General features: G+C 43.4%; 1 protein-coding gene across 2 annotated transcripts in view; it reads left to right on the forward strand.

Annotated features, from left to right (window-relative positions):
• The window catches only part of AKAP6 (A-kinase anchoring protein 6), a 479,843-nt gene that overhangs the window by 16,114 nt on the left and 447,581 nt on the right, over positions 1-16,148 (forward strand). The window contains exon 1 of one of the 2 annotated variants that reach the window (XM_088456595.1): positions 7,388-7,455. The exons of the other annotated variant lie outside the window; for it this stretch is intronic. The gene's annotated coding sequence lies outside the window, so the exon portion shown is untranslated. Of the gene's footprint in view, positions 1-7,387; positions 7,456-16,148 lie in introns of those variants that run through there. 2 annotated transcript variants of the gene reach the window in all.

Below are 16,148 nucleotides of genomic sequence, written 5' to 3' on the forward strand. Positions count from 1 at the left end.
ACATATCTAGCCCTCCATGTCCCAGTTTGATACTGTCCCATATGTTTATTTTCATTTCCCTTCATTTGCTCCTATATGCTGGACACGCCCCCCACCTGGGGGGGTGGGGGCACTTTAGCACACACATGCTTCGAGCACAATGGCTACATGCTACACCTCTGGTCCCATCCCCACCTACAACCAACAGCTGTTAGGTAAGTGTGTGTGTGATGTATGTGTGTTTATGTAGTGTATGTGTGACATATATGTGTGTGTATATGTTAGTGTGTGTTGTGGTGAGAGGGATTGTCTCTCACCTGAATTACCCACATTCTGGTGGAATCAGCTCCCTTTAAGGGAGGCTGGCGTGAAACCTGTGCGTTCTGCATTATCAGTGGAGGTGTGGATTTCCAGGTTTTTACATTTACACAGACCCAGCTGGAATAATCACTGGAGCATAGGAAGGGTTTAAAATTCCCACACACTTGATGCTCCTTATGCTTGATAAGCTAGCCAGGCAATAGACTGGGGGTGGATAGTTAGCATTAGGGTGCCAGGACCTGGAAGGTACACAGACATCAGAACAGTTCCTGGGTTTATGGATGGAGAGTGAGGGCTCTATCGTTTAGGCCCATTTCGGGTCTTCAGGGTAAGAGAGAGAGAGAGATTTGAACCTACATAATTGGAGTTTGGCGCTCCACAAGATCACAATGCCATCGAACCCTTCTGGTACATACTGACAAGGGACCGCACTTGGGGAAGCAGCCTCTCAAGACTTTTTAACGAATCGTACTGTATGTTTTTTATATTTGCATTTTAAGATAAATTGGTTGATGGAGCGCAATATAGGTATTGTATTTGTTTATATTATATGTATATACAGTATTTATAATTTTTGATAGAAACCCAACCCTGTAAAAATCCTCCATTTGCCCCTGAATGCAGACGGATCTTGCAGATTTCAGCATACTGCGTATACGACCAAGAAAGAATCTGCCACCTGTGCATGTGCCCAATCAGATTTAAGCTCACGGATGGAGTTGGCTAGTGCGTATGGACTGATCCGTCCTTTGAAGGCCCACACTGTCTGTGAAACGGCCATTACTGGGCGGTGAGCTTGGGAATGCACAAATCTAGTAGGAGTGTCATGAGACTGTCACGGGCATGTAGGCCGAATTCCGTGTCCGATCATAGTATTCAGATGGAGGTGGGATGCCTGGTACAGACGGATCTTGTGCACACAGCATGGAGAGGGTGGGCAAGTCCAGATACTATTTATTCATTGTTGCAATTATTGTTGTGATATTTACACCTCATTGGTTTCATTATGCAGTAAGCATTAGGAGTTAGCTGATAGTGGGCCTGATTTAGAGATGAACACTAATGCAACTTTCACGTAGATTGAGCAATTATTTGCCATCGCGCATGCGTATAAGCCGCACTGCACACATGCTGCGATTGTCTTTCGATTCCACACACACAGAGGATCCATTCGCAAAGTGGAGTGACAGGTAGTCAGTGTTTGGGGGAGGTAATGGGGGTGGTCAATAAAATGTGGACGAGTCTGACCGTTTAAACGCCATTACATGGGCGTGCATCAATTAGCCCTTGCGATCTCCTATGCAGCAGGAGAGTTGACGAGTCTGCATCTGGTTAGACCTTCCTGCAAGGGCAAGATGGCTGCTCGATGTGCAGCGTTGTTACCGATATTAACGTATAAATTATATTAATCGTAAAAATAAGGGGCACTGGGAATGCCTTTATTATGAGGCTCTTTTCAAGGGTATGAAGCTCTTTATATTGGGCAATGTTTGCCTAGAGATGCAGTGCATCACCAAAGTGCGCTAGCAGGTGCAAATTGTGTATCATTAGGGGCCTGATTCAGATGGACACAGATGCAACAGCGCCTTTAAATGCTAATGCCACGACTGATTTTCTTAATACTGAGACGCCCACTTGCAGGGGTGCAAGTCGGCCTTGGTGCGTCTTTACAAGCACCATCGGTGCACCATCAGAACTTGCTCCAGCCCTATGTCAGGTGCAGCTCCACTGTCTGAGTATGGCATCCTGTGCGAGTAGTTCTGCGTCTTTAGATGCAGCTGCTGTCAGCGACACGCCTGCGCCTGGCTAGCCACCCTGTTACCTCCCAGGAATGCCCACTAAAATCCATACTCTCAGTATCCAAATTCGTTCTGCGTTTCCATGCGGTAACCATCGGGAGTCATGCGCAGACTTAAAACATGGGTCACTGAGTGCAGCATTGACACTGCGTCCACTTCTGAATCAGTCTCTAAGCGAGGATGGAGAAGATGAGTCTCCACCAGCTGGAAGCGGTGCACCCTTCTGCAACGTAAAGAAGACTCCTACACATATGCCCTCTCTGCCGATTTAACTCTTATTTTAAAAATAAAGGAAATGTCATTTGTGTATTGCTTTAAAAAAACTAGGTGCTCCTGTCTGCCACTGTGCCAATGGGCACGAAATGCCCACATTCTACTCAAATAAAATATAATAAAGAAATAAAATATATTATGATATATAACAGAGTTGTCTTTCTATGGTGTGATTCTGTCGTTGATCTTTTTATTTGCTAAATGAACCAGCTTACTACAGTTACAGTTAATGAAACTCCCACATGACTCAGACTTAGTTTTGAGCAATGACAGATAACACTGCCTTCCCATATATCTCACTACTGGTACAGGGAAGCCGAAGAATCAAGAAGTCCTGGCACTGAGTGAGTGCATAGTACATTTCCCACCTATCAGCGACCCACAGTCTAATTCCTCTGCTTACAGCAGAATTATGTCATCGGTGTCTCTCTGGCTGCTATTTGTCTTCAGCTCCTATCATGTCAGCATGTGTGAGAGGCACTTCCAGAATAGAGGTTACTTAAACTCCTCTTAAATTCATTACATAGGACCTGATTCTGATCCGCTCGTTAGATGCGTACGCTCACACCTTGCGTATGCAAATCCGGCCAACCCACAGCAAGGCAGGCGATCGCACGGCAAGTCATAAGCACGCCCACTATGTCTTGGCGTGCGATTGCTTTGTGTATGCAGACGCTCACTAGCCTGTCTTAAGATGACCACTTGCGCACGTCATCTCCAGGAAGTGTATGCAACCATCGGTACATCGGGTACCATCAGATGCAATCGCAGCGCTTGAGGAAGACCATACCCTATCGAAAGCACTGCGAGCAATTCAGTGTAAAAACCAGCCAGGTGACATGTACAATGACGATGTCTCTTAATTCTGCACGCCTCTGAAACGGCGTTGAGACGCTCAGGCACGCCTGCGTTCGCACCTCCACTCCCCCGTTTTCTCAGACCAACCCATCACCACCCACAAACGGCTTCTCCTGTCACTCACTCTGCTGGCCTGTCTATGCGCAGCGAGCTAATGCATTCTGATCTCTCGCACTGGGTCGCACACGCGCAGAATGCAAAAATCGGCCAGCTACGAGCAAACACATCCTAGCGAGCGGCAGTGGCGTAACTACAGTCCCCGCAGACCCCACGGTGGCTTGGGGGCGCGGGGGCTTGTGGGGTGAGGTGGCCGCAGATTCCATGAGGACTAGCCGTCCGCATGGAATCTGCAGAAAACGGCCCTCCAAAAATGGCCGCCGCCTAGGAGGAGACAGATGCTAGAGGTCCTACTGGACCTCTAGCATCTGTTAGTCACGCAGGCAGGGCGGTAGTGCGGACCGTACATAAGTGCCGTCCGCACTACACTAGTATAACAAACACACAGCCGCCGGCGCCGGCAGCTGTGTGTTTGTTTTAGCAGCCGATGAGTCAGACAGACTCATCGGCTGCTTGTCTTGCGCCCACTGCCGGAGCCGGGCTCTTCCGGCTCCCGCAGTCGGTGATGATGGGAGAGATGTCATGACGTCTCTCCCATCATGCAGAGCGGGCCTGCCCGGGAGGACGCCGGACGGAGGAGCCGATGCCGGAGCGTTGATCAAGGTAAATGGATTTTGTGTGTCTGTCTGTCTGGTGGGGGTGGGGGTTGTTTACTACTACTGGGGGCATTGCTGGGGGGGTGTTTACTACTACTACTGGGGGCATTGCTGGGGGGGGTTGTTTACTACTACTACTGGGGGCATTGCTGGGAGGGTGGGAGCAAATTTTTTACTTTTGCACTGGGGGCCAAAGTGCGTATAAATGGCCCTGTAATTATTTTACCAAATTTGCCGAGGGGGGGTTATATGGGGGGGGGGGGGCAACAGAAAAAACATCGGCAGGGGGGAGCAAAATTTATAGTTACGCCACTGGCGAGCGGGTCTGAATCAGATCCATAGTACTCAAAGCTTTCCAGGAGGCCACATGGGCTGATTCCTAATCGGAGGTAGCTGCCACCATTTTAGTGTCTTTAGCCATAATTGTGCCTGCGACGCTATGCTATTATCGGCCCTGGTGTAAAAGTGTGTGTCTGAATGTGCAAGGACTAGGATGCCCACTTTGAGCCTTAGACACTAAAATCCTGCTTGGTGCGCCATCGAAACTTGCACTAGCCCCATGTAAGGTGCAGAATCTCCAACAGAGACACATATGACCTTCAATGTGAACTATTAAGTGTCTGAGTCCACAACCAGTTCAGCATCATGCCCGCAACACTCCCATTACACGCCCATAGGTATAGTACATCTCCGTACATATGTATAGCCAGCTCTCCGTCTCTGCCCAGGAAGGCCCAAAACAAAGCAGGCACGTACCAGATTTTAGCAAATAGCAAAAATTTGCTCAACTCCGTAAACATCAGCATTGCCTGAGACTCTGAATCAGTCCCAAAATGTGTCACATTTAACCATAGCAAGCATGTGTGTCATTCTAGAGATGCAGCTGCGACTGCTCTTAACTATTTCCTTTACACTTCACTTTCCTTATTATAGCGGTGCCTTGGGGTGGCTTAGCTGGGCTAGTTTGGGGGTGTCCTGCGCTCTGGATTTGAACCCTAGTACGGTAGGGACCTACCCTACAGAGGTTACCCGGATGTGGTGGGTAGGCCCATAACCTTGGCCAAGAGTATGCCAAAAACCTCTATTTACTGCAAAAATGTATTTCTTTATATATAATCAGTTAATTTGGAGTTGTGCACTTGTATTTCTTTTTGTGTATATATCAATTGTCTCCACAGGTAGCACCTCCAATTATATTATATACATATATATATATATATATATATTCAGGGTGTGCAGCCTGAAGCCCATTTTCCATACTAGAGATTACCAAGCACCTGTTAAAGCAAGTGTTAATTCCCAATCCCAAAATGAAAGGACTGAGGACCTCATTCAGAGTCGGTCATTGCAGCCGCTCGGTCGTAAGGTAAAAGGGGCTGGATATGCAAATGAAGTGCTCGCAAGTTGCTTTGTTAAGATGGTATCGTTAGCTGGACGAGCGAGGGGAGGATGCGGCCATAAGACTAAAAATACGCCCCCTTCTCGTTCGCATTACACGTCATCTCCTGGCATATAAGGATTAATCGAGACCATCGGGAACCATCGGAGCTGCTCGTAGAGCTTAAGGTTGACCATACCCTCTCTTAAGCACTACGATCTAGTCAGTGTAAAAACCTCCCATGTCACATGTGCCATGACACTACTTAGTTAATTATGCACTCCCATAAAACGCCATTTGCATAGTCAGGCACGCCTGCGTTCGGATCTCCACTCCCCCGTTCACAAGCACCTTCCCCTGTTACCACCCACAAACGCCTCATCCTGTCACTCAAACTGATGACCTGGCTGTGTTTAAGGAGAGAGCAATTTCTGATCGTAATAGCTAGTTTGTGCACGCGCATTGTGAATTTTACGCATGCGCAGTTTAGCGAATGTCGGTGGTGTACGACCGAGCGGCCGCAACGACCGAATCTGAATGAGGTCCTGAGAGCCTGATCCAGAGATGGACGCTATAGCACTGATTTCTGAAACTGTGAATTAGGACCCGATTCAGACCCGGTCGCAAGGCTGCGTTCGCACGCAGCCTGTCGAGGCTAAAATATGCTAATGACACCATACGCAATGTAACCGTAGCACAATAAGCAGACCCCCAACACTACATAATGCCGCCTACTTCCCTTCACTTACGTTCTCGCAAGACAGCGAAAACATCGGTAACATCAAGAACCATCGGACCCACACGCACATTTCTAACTCCCTATCGCAGCAGCCGGATCGCGCATGCGCACTGCGATGCATACACATGCGCAGAATGCAAACATCGACAGGCTGCGTGCGAACGAAGCCTTGCGACCGGGTCTGAATCAGGCCCTCAATTCAAACATTTAGCAAAAAAAAAAAAAAAAGTTTTACAGAGAATATTAAATACTTACTTTAATGTGATTTCAAAATAATGATGTAAAGAAAGTTAGTATGGTTTAAATACAATATTATTATACAAACAGCACAGATTAGTATTAAAAATTCCACCAATAAGAACCAATTACAGAAACATCACATGATGAAATTTTTAGTATTTGTGATATCTGCAGTATATTTATAAAATATGTATTGTACTAAATATGCATCTCTATTTGCAATTTGTGTCTGTTTTACATTGTTTCAACATTTTAGTTACTATTCTACTGTTTACCTTGTTTTTCCAATTCTGCCTTTGTACCGATGATTCCATCAGCATCTGCCAGTTCCAGAGCATCACCTAGCAAGGAAGGCTAAAGCGTGTCCAAGAATAGAGCTTGCTCATACCTAGGAAATGAAATCGGACATTGATGAATCTGCAAATGCATATGAAATACTCTTTTGTTATTGAGGACACACGTGCGATGTTTCATTGCTTATTTACTGTAGGTAAAGCTGTAGGAAGCATGGGTGTGCCCTGACAAGAGGATGCTGATCATGGAAGTAGACAGTAATGCACGCTTGTCAGTACCCGTGGAAACAGTAATATAGAGCAAGTACAAAATGCTGCCTCAATTTTCACACCACAGATATGTACTGCATAGATACAAAATAGGAATGGGGTATATTTCATAAATGGGTCAAAAATTGGAATACACAAGTATGGTATGTTTAGGGATTTATAGCAGACTGATTACAATCTAGACTATATATCAGTATAGTTTATGGCATTAGCAGATAATTTAAAAGGATTCAGAAGCCTAATAGACTCGTGTTAATCCTAATATCCATGAACCAGTCCAGTCTAACAGCATATAAATAATTTTCCCTGACCTAAGTGTAGTATCACAGACTAGAGGTGTACAGTAAGTGACAGAGTGCTTGCTCTCATCTGTATTATAGAAAGGGTTAAGACTGTGTCTCAAGGTACATCCCATAATCCCAGTAATAACCATCCTCCCACCCTCCCTCCATCACATCCCAGGTTACTACAGCAACTGCAAACCTAATGAGCAGCATCATCTGTGTTGATGTCACAGCATCATACAGCAGGTCACAGTACCAGTCACTCTCCGCCCAGAGCCTCAGACGCAGGGTGCGCAGTCCGACAGGAGGTGAGTGTTCCCCCAGACTCTTGGTTGGCCTTCCTGAGGATGCTGCTGAGGGCAGCGCCTGCTCTGAGCATTTGATGGAGGTCTGGGATGTGGTACCCACACTCATAGCCTGGGGAGGAGAAGAGAGGGAGGGATGGTGCAGACAGGCCGTAATATGCAGGCTGGGAGACAAAGGCCTCACAATGAAAATATAGACAGGCAGCATGTACCTACAGGCACCACATGCAGAACATGTACATCTACATACAGATTATGAAAAGAAAAACACACATTTATGCATAATATCTATACGAGTCCACAGATATATGAACATACTGTGAAATGCATTGGTAAGCTTGATGTCAACAAAAACATTTATACACAGCTTTAAGACATGTATCATCACCAGTGCCACAATGTAATATATGTAAAAAAAAAATATATATATATAGATATAGATATAAAATAAATATATAATGCACAGCCGTAACTACTACAGTAGCAGTGCTTGCAGCTAACATGGGCTCTCTTCTGGTGTAGCCCACCCCCCTGTTAAAGTTTCATGTGTATATGTTTTTTTCATTCTTGGGTGGTACATGGGGGCCCTTACAAATTCTTGCTACGGTGCCCCCAAATGTCTCAATATGCTCCTCATATAAACTGTGTACAGATAGACATACAGCAGAAAATACACTATTTCCCTGAACACACAGCACTAAATCTAGCTATGCAGAGGTATCAGTTATATTCCATTACACAGCAGCGTATCTGATTCTTATAAAGCTTTGCTGCATGTGTATTTGGATATGTTTGTTTTATAGCTGTGCATCTACCTGCAGAGTTAGATTTTTTTCTTCTAAATAACATACATTATTTAAATGAAGTGCTTAACGTTAATATCTCTCTTATAAAGACACTTTGTATGTAAATGCATTGGCATATTTCTGCATAATAATCTTGCTTTGAAGTGTGTGACAATACTAGGAAGAGGCGATCATTATTTAGTTGTAGTTGTTTATTCACCCCATGTTATTATAATATCAAACACATTGTTATACAAAGCATTCTGCTTGCTGCCATCCTGCATCTTTGGCAAATTGTGTTGGTTTTTTTTTTGGGTTTTTTTAGAGTTGATGTAGTCTTTAATTTGCTGTGTATTATATTCATGCTGCACTTGCAGATTTATCATTTTAACATATTTGCAGGCCTTGTAATGCAGGCTGCCTTACAGTGCATTGTGGGCTTTGTAGTCCTGTTGGCTTTAGGGCGTTCCCCATAGAACTGTCTGAAAGGACAGGATCATTTTGGTTTACACAGAATATTGATTCTCCCCTTTCTGTACTCTCCCCATGCTGTGCCAGGGTGTGGAAATGATTCCTTATACAAATGTAAAGAATAGGATCCCTCCCAAGGGGTTTCAGCTCTCTATTTTCCAGATGTATTCAACATCTCTAAGCTTACTCAGTAACCCTTTTGTTACTTATAAGTTGTGGCTGTACCATATATGATGTTGTCTGTGAAAATACTTAATGTTGTTATAGAACTGGAAGTTATTTTTTAACAATACAGAAATGTAGATAAGACATTCTTCCTTCTGTGATGAAAGGGTTAATTCGGACCTCCCACCTACACAGTTTAGGCTGAGTAAAATGGTAAGAGTATTTAGTTCGGTGACCTTGGGGACATAATTGCTGCCAGACATTGTGCGCTGCCCCAGGCCAGAATCCTATACATTGTTTATTTATAAGTGTGTACAGCTTTCATGCATGTGACAGACGGAAGTGAGGGGCTGCAGGAGTGAAACAAGATTGGATGTAAAGAAATGGTGGATACTTAAGGATTTAATTAACAAATGAGGCACCATGGAGGCAATGCACTGAAGATAACATACCTGGTCAATCAAATGCTGTAAAAATAGACGTTGATAGTTATTAGAGGAGAATTTTAAAAGGTAACATTTCATGATGTTGGAAGTAGAAACTTCTAATGGTTAGCGTTACTGCCTCACAGCACTGAGCTTGTGGGTTCCATTTTCACTACAGTCATAACTGTGTGGAGTTTGTATATTCTCCCTGTGCCTTCGTGGGTTTCCCCCGGGTACTCCAGCTTCCTCCTACACTCCCAAAACATACTGGTAGATTAATTGGCTCCCAACGAGAAAAAAAAAAACCCCTAATGTGTATGTGTGTGAACATGTGCATAAATTGTAAGCTCCACTGGGGCAGGGACTGATGTGAATGGCCAAGCATTCTCTGAAAAGCACTGCGGAATATGTGTGTGCTAGATAAATAACTGGAAATAAATAATAAATTAGTATTATAGTTTATTTTTAGGGGGCCAGGAGAGAAGTGGAGCATAGAACATAAAATGTACAAGTCCACCTAACAAATTACACAACAAGCAAAAGCAAAATGCGGAACATCCCAAAAGCATTCATGAACCGTAATTAGCATATAGACACTGAGCACAATACATAAGACATATTTGGCCATGTACAGAATGGGTTTGGTATATTAGGACGACAGTGGCCATGTCAACATTTAGAATGTCGAAATAAGAATGTCATAAGGTCAAGGTAATAAGATTGACTGCAAACATATTGACATGCCGACAATGTAGTTTATGTATTATGCCTAACCCTAATGTCGACATTTTGACTGTTCTAACATTTCATGTCTACATGTCCAGATGTCGACACTTTAACCATGTCGACATCATAACTATCTACATTATTTGATATAGTGGGCCTGATTCAGAGATGGATGCTAATCCCGTCACTGCTGCATCAGTGTACGCAGCGGATGTGCAGAATATGCAAATGTCGCAGATGCCTAGATTGGTATTGAGACACCTACCGATGGCTTTACAAATACAAGCGTCTGCGTACAAAGACGCAGCATTGGTCGCAGATGCTTCAATAATCAATCTTCTGGGTAACCCTATGGTTGCACAGAATGGCAGCAGGAACTGAGACGCCGAAGCCATGTTTTCTGCGTACGGGATTGCAGTCACAAACTTTGACACGCCCTGAAAATTGTAGCGACGCGCCTGCAGTCTTTCCCACACTCCCCCAAATGCTCCCTGACCATCAGTCAAACTGCGGGAAAATAGTCGCTGTGACTGCCCATGGTTATGTAACTTGATGAATGCGCAGTGTGTGACTCAGACGCAAGCACAGACCACCGATAATCGCTCAACTGAGTAAACATCGGCATTGCCTCCATCTCTGAATCAGGATCAGTGACCACTGACTTCCTGACTACATTCCGTACAGAACAAACATAAAGTGTAGTATATAGAATGCAAAAGGCAGTGCAGGAACGCACAGATGGATTATGGATGAGGTGGAGGCGGACAAGAAGACAAGAGGAGGATGGCCTTTTTATCTAGTTTTTGACACGTTATTCCCACACATTACATATGACTCATGTAGTTATTCTCATGCAATATATATGACTCATGTAGTTAGTCCCATGCAATACATGACTTGCAGTTATTCCCATGTCACACGTATGTCTCATGTAGTTATTCCTATGCAATACATAAGGCTCAGGCAGTTATTCCCATGTCACACATAAATCTTATGTAGTTATTCCATGCAATACATAAGGCTCATGTAGTTATTCCCATGCAATATATATGACTCATGTAGTTATTCCCATGCAATATATATTACCCAAGTAGTTATTCCCATACATTAAATATGACTCATGTAGTTATTCCCATACAACACATATTACCAATTTAGTTATTCCCATACAATACATATGACTCATGTAGTTGTTCTCATACAATACATATGACTAATATAGTTATTCCCATACAATACATATGACCCATATTGTTATTCCCATACAATAAATATGACCCATGTAGTTATTCCCATACAATACATATGACAAGTTTAATTATTCCTATACTATACATATGACCCATGTAGTTATTCCCATACAATAAATATGACCCATGTTTTATTCCCATACAATACATATGTCCAATTTAGTTATTCCCATACATTACATATGACTCATGTAGTTATTCCCATGCAATACATAAGGCTCATGTAGTTATTCACATGCAATATATATGACTCATGTAGTTATTCCCATGCAATACATGACTTGCAGTTATTCCCATACAATACATATGTCTCATGAAGTTATTCCTATATAATACATATGACGCATGTAGTTATTCCCATACAATAAATATGACCCATGTTTTATTCCCATACAATACATATGACTCATGTAGTTGTTCTCATACAATACATATGACTAATATAGTTATTCCCATACAATACATATGACCCATGTAGTTATTCCCATGCAATACATAAGGTTCATGTAGTTATTCTCATGCAAATATATGACTCATGTAGTTATTCCCATGCAATACATGACTTGCAGTTATTCACATACAATACATATGTCTCATGTAGTTCTTCCCATACAATACATATGACCCATGTAGTTATTCCCATACGATACATATGACTCATGTAGTTATTCCCATACATTACATATGACTCATGTAGTTATTCCCATACAATACATAAGGCTCATGTAGTTATTCTCATGCAAATATATGACTCATGTAGTTATTCCCATGCAATACATGACTTGCAGTTATTCCCATACAATACATATGTCTCATGTAGTTATTCCCATACAATACATATGACCCATGTAGTTATTCCCATACAATAAATATGACCCATGTTTTATTCCCATACCATACATATGACCAATTTAGTTATTTCCATACAATACATATGACTCATGTAGTTATTCCCATACATTACATATGACTAATGTAGTTATTCCCATGCAATACATAAGGTTCATGTAGTTATTATCATGCAAATATATGACTCATGTAGTTATTCCCATGCAATACATGACTTGCAGTTATTCCCATACAATACATATGTCTCATGTAGTTCTTCCCATACAATTCATATGACTCATGTAGTTATTCCCATACATTACATATGACTCATGTAGTTATTCACATGCAATATATATGACTCATGTAGTTATTCCCATGCAATACATGACTTGCAGTTATTCCCATGTCACACATATGTCTTATGTAGTTATTCCCATGCAATACATAAGGCTCATATAGTTATTCCCATGCCATATATGACTCATGTAGTTATTCTCATACAATACATATTACCCAAGTAGTTATTCCCATACAATAAATATGACTCATGTAGTTATTCCCATACAATACATATGACCCATGTAGTTATTCCCATACAATAAATATGACTCATGTAGTTATTCCCATACAATACATATTACCAATTTATTTATTCCCATACAGTACATATGACTCATGTAGTTGTTCCTATGCAATACATATGACTAATATAGTTATTCCCATACAATACATATGACCCATGTAGTTATTCCCATACAATAAATATGACCCATGTAGTTATTCTCATACAATACATATGACCCATGTAGTTATTCCTATACAATAAATATGACCCAGATAGTTATGCCCATGCAATACATATGACTCATGTAGTTATTCCCATGCTTACAAATGAACTTAATCAATAGTCATAATTTTTCAAGTGAATGTTTTCATAAACTCAAACACTGGCATAGATTATCAATGTACAGTGCATATATATTTGTCAGCTATGCCTGATTTGCTAGGACAGCTGAGCTCTGACAATAGGTTTGCTATTTTTTTTTCGCCTGAAAATGTCACTTTGCATAAAGTAACAAACTACACAGAACACTTCCCTTGTTCTGTATGATTGCTGCAATTCACAGTATCTGTTTTTATCTGTTTTTATTTAGAGACACTTGTTAATTGCACAGTGTAACTTCTCATGTACTGCCTGACTAATGGCATCTTCTGGGTGTTTGTTTGTGAGTGGTCAGTTACACAGTATAACTGCTATTATTTCGTATCATTGATGTAATGCTTAGGATTTATTAGATTTGCAGAACTTGCACAGTGGGCCTGAGTCAGACCCACTCGCAAGCGGCTGTCCGCTCGCAAGTGGGTCGATGTTGTGCACTGTGCATGCGCACGACGGCGGGAGCTCCGTCGTGCGCATGCGCCAGACGCGACGAGCGAAGGACTTTCCTTCGCTCGTTGTGTCTGATCAAAGGGGGCGTGCTGTCGATGTTGATTGACAGCACGCCCCCTTTGGTGGGCATGCCGGGGGCGTGCCTCCCTGACGGGGGCGTTCCCAAGGGAACGCCTACCGTCAGAAGCCGGCCCACTGACATCACTAGTGATGTCAGTGGGAGTGATTTTGGCTCTGATAGAGCCAAAATCACTCCGGGCCTTGCGGTTGAAAACCTCAACCGCAGGCTCCGGCTCGCAGTGGCGATGGTCGCGATGGTCAAGACCATCGCGGCCATCAAACTGCACGCTCGTATAGGCTGTGGGTGGTGACCCACAGCTATACGAGAGTCCAGGAGGACGCTCCATAATTATGGAGGGCGGCCCTCATTCAGAGCGTGCGCTCTGCTCAGAGCGTACGGCTCTGAATGAGGGCCAGTGTCACTTATTTTGTGAATGGAAAACTACATAGTGCAACTTCTCTTAATTCTATTGAAAAGCATATTGCATAAATATATAGAAAATGTACATATTTTCTGTTTATCTTTTAGTTCTTGATCTTTTTTATGGTCATTCCAAAGCTTAATTTGTATTTAGATTAATATCCCTTTTAACCATAGGTCATAGGTCGTGAGCAGCGTATTACAATTATTATTGACATCAAAGTAATTATCATTACCTATTGTGAGGGAAGCACCTATTGTGATTGCAACTTATGCTGGGCATACACTATACCAGTGTTGGCTAACCTTGACACTCCAGCTGTTGTGGAACTATATATCCCAGCATGCCCTGCCACAGTTTTAGCATGCCCTAATAGCAAAACTGTAGCTGTGCATGCTGGGTTATGTAGTTCCATAACAGCTGGAGTGTCAAGGTTAGCCAACACTGCACTATACAATTATCTGTCAGATATCTGTCCAATCTGGCTGGTTAGAATGAAAACCTGGTAATGTATGGGAGCAAATGGCAATCAACCATATGATCTTAAACACTGGAAAATGGACAAAGTTGTTTATTCAAATTGGTTAAATTTGTTTGATTTAACCAATTTGTCTGAGAACGACCATTTTTGTCTGTTTTCCAGTGTTTGTCAGCAAGTGGTCGATAGCCATTTGCTCCCATACACTACCAGATTTTCATTCCAACCAGCCAGATATCTGACAGATACATGACAGATAATTGTATAGTGTATGCCCAGCATAAATAATACTGATCACAATAATCCCTGCCCCTTTCAGGTGTGATTGATCAGAACTTGATCACCTACTAGGGTATGCAGTCGGGAAGCCGGTGGACCTAACACGACAGCCGGCTTCCCGACTGCTTAATCCCAGCGAGGGGTAAAAGACAGGCATCTAAATCTAGACGCCTGTCATTTTACCGACGCCGGGAGACTGGCGCCCGGCATTCCGATCGAAGGGACGCCGGGCGTCGAGCGGGAATAGCTGCATGGGGGGGTTAGGTTTAGTGTTCCCAGGGGGGATTTAGGTTTAGGCACCCTCCCAGGAGGTTAGGGTTAGGCTAGGGGAAGGGGGGGTTAGGGTTAGGCACCCGCGGGGGGACTTAGGGTTAGGCACCCCCCTGGGGGACTTAGGTTTAGGCGGCGGGGAAGGGGGGGTTAGGTTTAGGCACTTAGAGGAGGGATTAGGGTTAGGCACTGGGGGGGGAAGGTTAGGGTTAGGCACCCCTAACGGAGGGTTAGGGTTAGGGGGTAGAATTAGGTTAGAGAATACTTACCTTGGACGATCAGGATTTCCTCTTCTGCCGGGATGCCACTGTTGGGATTCCAACCGCCGGGCATGGGTCCGGCGGTAAATCATACCGATGCCCCTACTAGCAACCCAGCCTATGGCCTCAATTGCTCTGTGTGTGCTAAGAAATCAGATTAGCAAAGCCTGTGTTAATGTTTGATATTTAGAACAAAGTCGTAACTAGACATTTTGGTTCCCTGTGCCGGAAAGAGCATTGGCGCCCCCCATTCCCCACTATTTTTCAAATAGGGACATAAGACGCACACCTGAAAAAGGGCCATGACCTCATGGGGAATAGCCAGGGAAGAGACAGGGCAGCCAGGAGATGCTGGGGATAAAAGAAGCTACAAGTGAGAATAATAATAAACAGAAAATTGACAGGCCCGAACAGCGCCCCCTGCCCTGCGGTGCCCTGTGCCATGGTTGCACCACCCTAGTTACGGCCCTGATTTAGAATTACTGAGATGCCCAATTACACTTTACCATTGGTTCAGAGATATCTCCACTCCTGCCGTTGCCTGATCGTTAACCCCCCCCCCCCCCCCCCGACCATTTTGCAGCCTGTTTTTCACTGCCTGACGGATAGGCAAGCAGGCAGGAGTCAACTGATGCAACAAACAACTCTGCTCTGACCTAACTTTATCAAAAATTCAATTGGTTACTACAGGAGACAGAGTGATATTGTGGAACGGTATTTTGGCAGTGGAGAAGGAGTTCTGAGGGGCCTAAACTGCACTCTTATTACTTTGATGGTAATAATTAACTCTCTCCATTCGCAAGCGTAATAAACAACTGAAATCGCTGATACTTCCCAGCTATGCTTTGCCACTTGCACAGATAATCATAGGTCCATTGTTTATA

The sequence above is a fragment of the Taudactylus pleione genome, unplaced genomic scaffold (genome assembly GCF_031769625.1).
Source record: "Taudactylus pleione unplaced genomic scaffold, aTauple2 ptg000707l, whole genome shotgun sequence".
NCBI lineage: Eukaryota > Metazoa > Chordata > Amphibia > Anura > Myobatrachidae > Taudactylus > Taudactylus pleione.